At 45.1% G+C, this 7,122-nt stretch overlaps 1 protein-coding gene across 1 annotated transcript in view; it reads right to left on the bottom strand.

The window, feature by feature from the left end:
• LOC120390182 (natterin-3-like) overlaps window positions 1–6,849 on the bottom strand; it is a 51,834-nt gene extending 44,985 nt beyond the window's left edge. The window contains exons 1-2 of the mRNA XM_039512575.1: window positions 6,718–6,849; window positions 6,517–6,627 (exon numbers count right to left, since the gene is read on the bottom strand). The gene's annotated coding sequence lies outside the window, so the exon portion shown is untranslated. The remainder of the gene's footprint in view (window positions 1–6,516; window positions 6,628–6,717) is intronic.
• Window positions 6,850–7,122: the final 273 nt, after the last annotated feature.

Below are 7,122 nucleotides of genomic sequence, written 5' to 3' on the forward strand. Positions count from 1 at the left end.
CCCATGTGACAATAATGAATTTCCGATTAAGCGACATCCCAACTACCTATCAAATTTAAAGGCTTGTCTAGTTGTATTGTAAAATTGGAACTAATATTTTGAGGAAAAGCCCCGGCAGAGGCATTGCTTGGTAAGATAATGTAAAAACTCCATTCAGTCATTTTTTTCTCCTTTATTAAAGGTCTTGTACTTGAGACACTTTAACCCAACTGTTAAATTTTTTAGGCCAAACTTTCCATTTCACAAAAAAATACTCATTCCTTCCCTAGCCTTTTTTCATTAAAATCTTTTCTACCCTGTAAACGCGTTCCTGGTTAGGGTTTACTTTTTGTAATTCTTTGGGGTAAAAAGAGCCCGCGACTTCCTCCTCTCCGTAATCTTGTAATGCATACGCAGGCCTCTGTCCTCATAATAAAACCCCTGACACGATAAATAGTTCATCGGTAAAGGATTGCTGATATCCCTTTTCTAAAGTGCCCTTTGTTTTAGATACCCTTACGTGATCCCCTTTCTTAAAAATCACATGCGGCGCCTTTATTTTAAAACTATCCCCGTAGACAGTTTTCCATATGCTCAGTGCATTAGCATGTGTCATGTCAATCGAGCATCCTCTAATAGTTCTGTGATAACTTGTGTTGTAACTGTAACCCTTCTGCCCCTCTGAGTTGGCAGCAACAAGGGCCGGGTTCAGTATCCAGGGGTTCCGTTTCAATAACACAATGCAAAACCCAGTGACCTGGGACAGTAGCAAAGGGGATTTTTAATAAAGGAGGGACACAATGTGGCATCACGTTGGAGAGACACCACAAACAGGACTATACACAAACCATAAGCAAAACCCCCCTCCAAGTACATTTGGCACTGTCCTTAGGGTCTTAAGTCCAATCACCCCAAAGTCCAACACCCCAAAAGTCTCAGTCTCCGGTCAGTGCCACCCCAGAGTTCAAAAGTTTATCTGCAGAGTTTTACCCCAGCCTGGGTGGAAATGCCGTGGAGTTCTGCTGCAGCCTTCACCATGACTGGCTCCACTCCACCAGCTGTGCCGCTCCTCCAGCAGACCACAAACCGCTCCACACTGCTCACTGTTCCATGGGCTGCTCCAACGTGCTGCAAACTGCTCCGCCTGCCAGCTGCTTGGTGATAGATCTTCAGGCTCTCCTACCACTTAACACAGCACTCAGTGATCTTAGCTTAGTGTTTAGCTCTTTTAGTGATTTCAACTTGTAGTAGGAGAGCCCCACTGCCACATGGCCCAACGTGAATTCAGGTCAGCAGCCTCTAGATGGACTCCTAAAGGATTCAAAATTAGCTCTGCTCTTTAACAGTGGAGAGAGGAGGAAGTGCAATTGGTGTTCCAGGGCCCATACCATCAGGTACACACACCAGTCCCCAGCCTCTCTCCTTCACTGGGTTTTGGAACCCCTGTCCCTTGTCTGGCAAGTACTATTTAATGTAGGTTGAGTCATTTCTGTCATAAAGCAGTCTCATAGTTCCTCATTCACATAATTAAGGTAACAGCCCCTTTTTTTCCTTCCTGCCCCAATAACAAAGAAATTGGGGATTCCACAGTGTGAAAATAACCTTCCCATGCTGCTGTGTGTTATGCTAAGTGGAGTGGGTTTACCAATGCAAATGCACATTCCTAAAATTCCTTGGCCCACTCTCATAATGTACCACCAGATGTCAGGGTAGGGCTCATCCTGACTCTGCTTACATCCTCCCCAGCCGAGAAATTTGTCGTCCCGACAAATCACATTCCCTACTATACCAACTTACTGGTCCTCCAAAGGGCCTCAGATAGCCCACTTTAGCTTTCACAAACCTGTTCACTAATCACCCCAGGTGCATCCACTGGTCTTATTACTCTGTCTCGCCTATGAAGAAACTCTGTTGCTGTGGTAGGGGACATCCTCTGAGTGACGGATGGGGAGGTTTCCTGTGAGTTCCTCAGATACTGGCATAGGCCCCTGCATTTCTAGTTCTAACCGTGGAGGATCGAAGGTGCTTGGGACATCTTCCATCTGTATGTCGCCACTGTCCAATAATCTGTGTAAGTCATTACATGGGGTTCCACCAGTGGCTCAGGAGTCAGGAAATGGGGCCTAATACTCTGCCATAGGGTTTTAGGCGGAAGAGAGGTAGTCTCTTTTGATTCAGCTGATCGAGACTGCAATCTTGTCTTCATCCTAGGATACACCATGGTTGTGTCCTCTCCTCTCAGATTCTCTCAGATGTGCTGAGTAGGGGTAGGTTAGCTGCAGGAGGCTGGCTGTCCACGTTGGGAAGTGGCTTGGACCTCTTCAGGTTTGATCCATCACCAAGTAAGGTATTGCCTTCCATCTGTCAGCTATCTTGTGTTTGCCAGCAGCATCATATCGATGTTTGTTACGATCTGCATTCTTCTGAGCTGCAGATGCAGCACATATTGCTGATGGGTTTCATAGCTATCGCCATCCTCTGATACACCAAAGCACAGGTCTATGGGTAATCTAAACATCAAGAGAGAAATGCAACATGTTGGCTCCAGGTTGCCTTCTGCTCTATTCCTCTTGTCCACTTCTAAAGACAAGAATCAATGCAAACCAGCTCCAGAGGTTTGTTGCTGGTAATGTTCTTCAGATATGCAGCCCATCCCTAAATGTCCAAAGTCATTGAATCAGTTTAGCTTGGTCCATTCTCTCAATAGTAGTTTTGTCAATATCTTGCAGCTGGGCTTCCTGCCAGTCACAGTCCCAAAGCTTCAGCAACGCATCCATGCCATCCGTGGGTATACAGCAAACTCCTGGTGCTTGTGGACGCCTGACACATGCATCTGCATCTACATTGCTTCTCCTGATCGGTATTGAATGCCACCCATCTTTGCTGTAGCATCCAGTTTAGCACTTGTTAACACATAGTCAGTGGGTTGTTTGTCTGTCCACACCTGGAACTGAGCACCATACAAAGTAGTCTCGAAATTTCTCAGTGATGGCCCCACCTCCTGGTACAGTACTGCTCCCAGACCTCCAAACTGGCATCTGTATGCAGGATAAATGGTTTATTCCTGGTCTTAGATTTGTTTTGCTGGACTGATATCCCCTGGTAAGATCATTGATTTTATCAGGATCAGTAAAAGCTTCAAACCATAATCCTCCAACCTATCAAGCACTTTAAGAAGTCTTTCTTCATGCTCTTCCAAAGTTCTTCCAAACACAATCAGGTCATCCAAATAATTAACACTAACACTAGTAAAAATGTGTCTCCAACAACTTCCCATAAGACGTTGAAATGTGGCAGGTGCCCAGAAATCCCTTGGGGCATGAACTGATAAAACCCTAATGGGCAGATGAAGGCTGTCTTCTCTTATCTTCTTCACCCAGAGGGATCTAAGATCCAACACAGAGAACCACTGGCTTCAGTAAAACACAGTAAAGCATCTTGGGACTCGAGGCATTGTGTACTGATCAACCACTTGTAATGATGCCATTTGCAGCCAGCTCTTGAAGATGTTGTCGCACATCTTCCATCAGTCATGTAGTCTGATGTTGTGCTCTACCTTTTGCACATCCCACATCCCACTCATTCAGTGAGAACACTTGGGTCTTTCTTTTTTTTTCTCTCAGACCTTCTTTTCCACTTCCTCTAATGGTGAATCTCCTCCAAAAAAAAACACTGGGCTGGGTCTATTGTCGAAACTGTCTCACACTGGGGGTTTCACAATGATTCAGGCTCGAAGAGGTCTGCTATCTTTGTCCTTGCTTCACAACAACATCTCGACTTGTTTCATTAGCAATCAGTATAGTCACACCAGCACTCCTTCGGGAGCTCTCCTTCAACTGGCTGCTCTATCATTGCTAATGTCCCTTTACTGCCTTTCAGCCTGGTACTCATGACAAGCACAATCTTCCATAGGCTTCTTCAGTAAGCGTATGGATCATCAGGGTACTCAGGTACTGGTCCCCAGCCAGCACCTTGAAGAGACTGGAGTTGGTCCCTATCAGCACAGACACATCAGAGGGCAGCTGTGTCTCTCTCTTCCGTTACCCCAGCAACCTCCTCTGGGAATTCCAGGTGCACTATGACATACCTATTCATCCATGCTGAGGCCACACAGACCAATGCCAGTCAGTGGCTGTATAGGCAGGTGCCTAAGCATCTGTTGGTAGAATGACTGAAATATAATAGTCACTTGAGATCCAGTGTCAAGCACGGCTTTACACTCCACCCCTTCAATCCTCACCATGACCTCTGCTTATCAGTCCTGCAGGGATCCCAGCTGGGGAATCTTCAAATCCTGTAGGTCTAGGTGGTCTCTGTCCCCAGACCTTCCTCTCTCCCAACTGCTCACAGTGGCTCTAGATACTGACTTCTCCATTGTCACAGTCTGAGGCTCCTTATTCCTGGAAATCTTAGCTCGGTCAACGGTGCTTTGCAGCTCAGCTATCCGTTCTGTCAGGACCTGCATTTGTTGGGCAAGTTCCTCTGTAGTGCTCACCATCAGTACACTGGCCATTTGCAGTGGCGTTGTGCTGGCTGGTTCCAATGTTTGGGCTTCCCAACACTTGCTGGCAGCCTGCCTTTCTTCCTCTTCCCTGACCTCCTTTATCAGCTGGGAGTAACTTGGGGGATGATCCTGCCGTTCTCTTAGTCGGAGATGAAGTAGGATCGGCCAGTCTGGTCTGATCCATCTGCTCAGCAGTCACTGCAACAGCTCTCTCTGCAGTCTCTCCAGCCTCTGTATATAGGCTGAAATTTTTTCACCCCTTTCCTGTCGGGAATCAAGGAATTTACAGTAACCCCAAAGGTATTATCAAGGGCCTCTAGGCAGTCCTTCACACTGACCTTAGGGTCAATGAGTGCGAAGCACATCTAATGCAGCATTTCAGTGGTATGCTCCAACCAGGGTTCAAACTCCTCTTCCCAGCAAATAACCCAACACAATCTTTTCCAATATATGCCCCAGTGCTTGTGCCCAAACATATTAGCCATTATACAAACAGTAATTCTCAAAATATAAAGACAATTGTTTTCTGAGTTGGCAGCAAAACACAATGCAAAACCCAGTGACCTGGGACAAAACAATGTGGCATCACGTTGGAGAGACACCACAAACAGGACTATACACATTTGGCACTGTCCTTAGGGTCTTAAGTCCAATCACCCCAAAGTCCAACACCCCAAAAGTCTCAGTCTCCGGTCAGTGCCACCCCAGAGTTCAAAAGTTTATCTGCAGAGTTTTACCCCAGCCTGGGTGGAAATGGAGTTCTGCTGCAGCCTCACCATGACTGGCTCCTCCACCAGCTGTGCCGCTCCTCCAGCAGACCACAAACCGCTCCACACTGCTCACTGTTCCATGGGCTGCCAACGTGCTGTGCAAACTGCTCCTCTGCCCAGCTGCTTGGTGATAGATCTCAGGCTCTCCTACCACTTAACACAGCACTCAGTGATCTAGTGATTTCAACTAATTCAGGTCAGCAGCTCTCTAGATGGACCTAAAGGATTCAAAATTAGCTCTGCTCTTTAACAGTGGAGAGAGGAGGAAGTGCCCCATACCATCAGGTACACACACCAGTCCCCAGCTCTCTCCCTTCACTGGGTTTTTACTATTTAATGTAGGTTGAGTCATTTCTGTCATAAAGCAGTCTCATAGTTCCTCATTCTTTTTTCCTTCCTGCCCCAATAACAAAGAAATTGGGGATTCCACAGTGTGAAAATAACCTTCCCATGCTGCTGTGTGTTATGCTAAGTGGAGTGGGTTTACCAATGCAAATGCACATTCCTAAAATTCCTTTGCCCACTCCTCATAATGTACCACCAGATGTCAGGGTAGGGCTCATCCTGACTCTGCTTACATAACCATCTATGAAGGCCTGCAGCACATCGATGTAGTGAAAGGTGCTATGGGCGGTAAAATACCTCCACATCTTTGATTTTAAAGTTCTGTTAAACCTCTCCATGACCCCAGCTTTGACTTCATTATTGGTAACAAAATGGTGTACCCCATGTTGCTTAAACAAAGTCTTTAAAGCTTTGTTTTAAAACTTTTCCTCAATCTGTTTGTAATTTTTGAGGCACGCAGCCTTATGTAAAAATAGCTTTAAATGCCTTTGCCCCCTCTACCCCTGTCTTATTCTTTAGGGTTACCGCCCAGGCGTAGACAAAATATCTATCACCGTTAAAATAGATTTACAACTGTCGTTGTGGTTAGAATAGGAGGCCATGTCAACCAAATCCGCCTGCCATTGCACATCCACATCAGACACAACCATTTTATTTCTTTTAAATTTAAGCCTTGCTGGTTTATGTAAAGTGTAAGCATCTTGATCCACAAGCCAAGCGGCAACCTGCTTTCTGCTTAAAGTTTTACAGTGTCTTTTAGTAGCCTGAAATAAGGGTGTTACACCCCCAAAACTCCCAACTTCTCCAGGAGAGTAATACATTTTCTTTAGCAACATCGACCTGTCTAACCCGTCTTACTTTAAAACACATGTATACACAAGATTGGGTTTTTGCTTTTGTCCTCTAAGTTGCTTTTACCTCATCATGCTCTTTTGTTTCTACATTTGACAACCACTCGCTGCACACCCTCTCTGTGTTTGTTTCTGAATCATCACAGGTGGGGGCTCCGTCAGTCATCGTTTCAGCAACCTATTTTTAAGCACAACCATATAGTAGCATTTAACCAGCAGCTTACATAGATATATTTCTTTTCTTTCAAATAATTTAAGCTGATTTTACCTCATCATGTGCTTCTGGCTCTGCACCTGTCGACCACTGGTCACACACCAGAGCAGTAATCTTGTATGGTCCTGGCTTGTCCAAAAACCAAAAAAATCATTTTTAAGTGCATAAATGTAATAATTTTTTCACAACTGGTAAAGCTTTCACTTGCTTTTACCATAACAACATCACCATCTTTCCATGACTCGGTTGGTTCTCGACATCGCTATCCTCCAACGGCCTCTCGGTTGCCATGTCCTTGTATACAGGCTCTTCTTCCATTCCTACCTATAAAAAACAAAAATATTTAACTATAAATATTTATAAAACATTTGTATTTTTTCCTCACTTTTTTATAAAAAGGGGTCTTACCTCTGCCTTCGAGTCTGCTTCCTCCAAAGCCGGCAACAAATTTTTTTGCAC

Source organism: Mauremys reevesii, linkage group 24 (assembly GCF_016161935.1).
Source record: "Mauremys reevesii isolate NIE-2019 linkage group 24, ASM1616193v1, whole genome shotgun sequence".
Lineage (NCBI taxonomy): Eukaryota > Metazoa > Chordata > Testudines > Geoemydidae > Mauremys > Mauremys reevesii.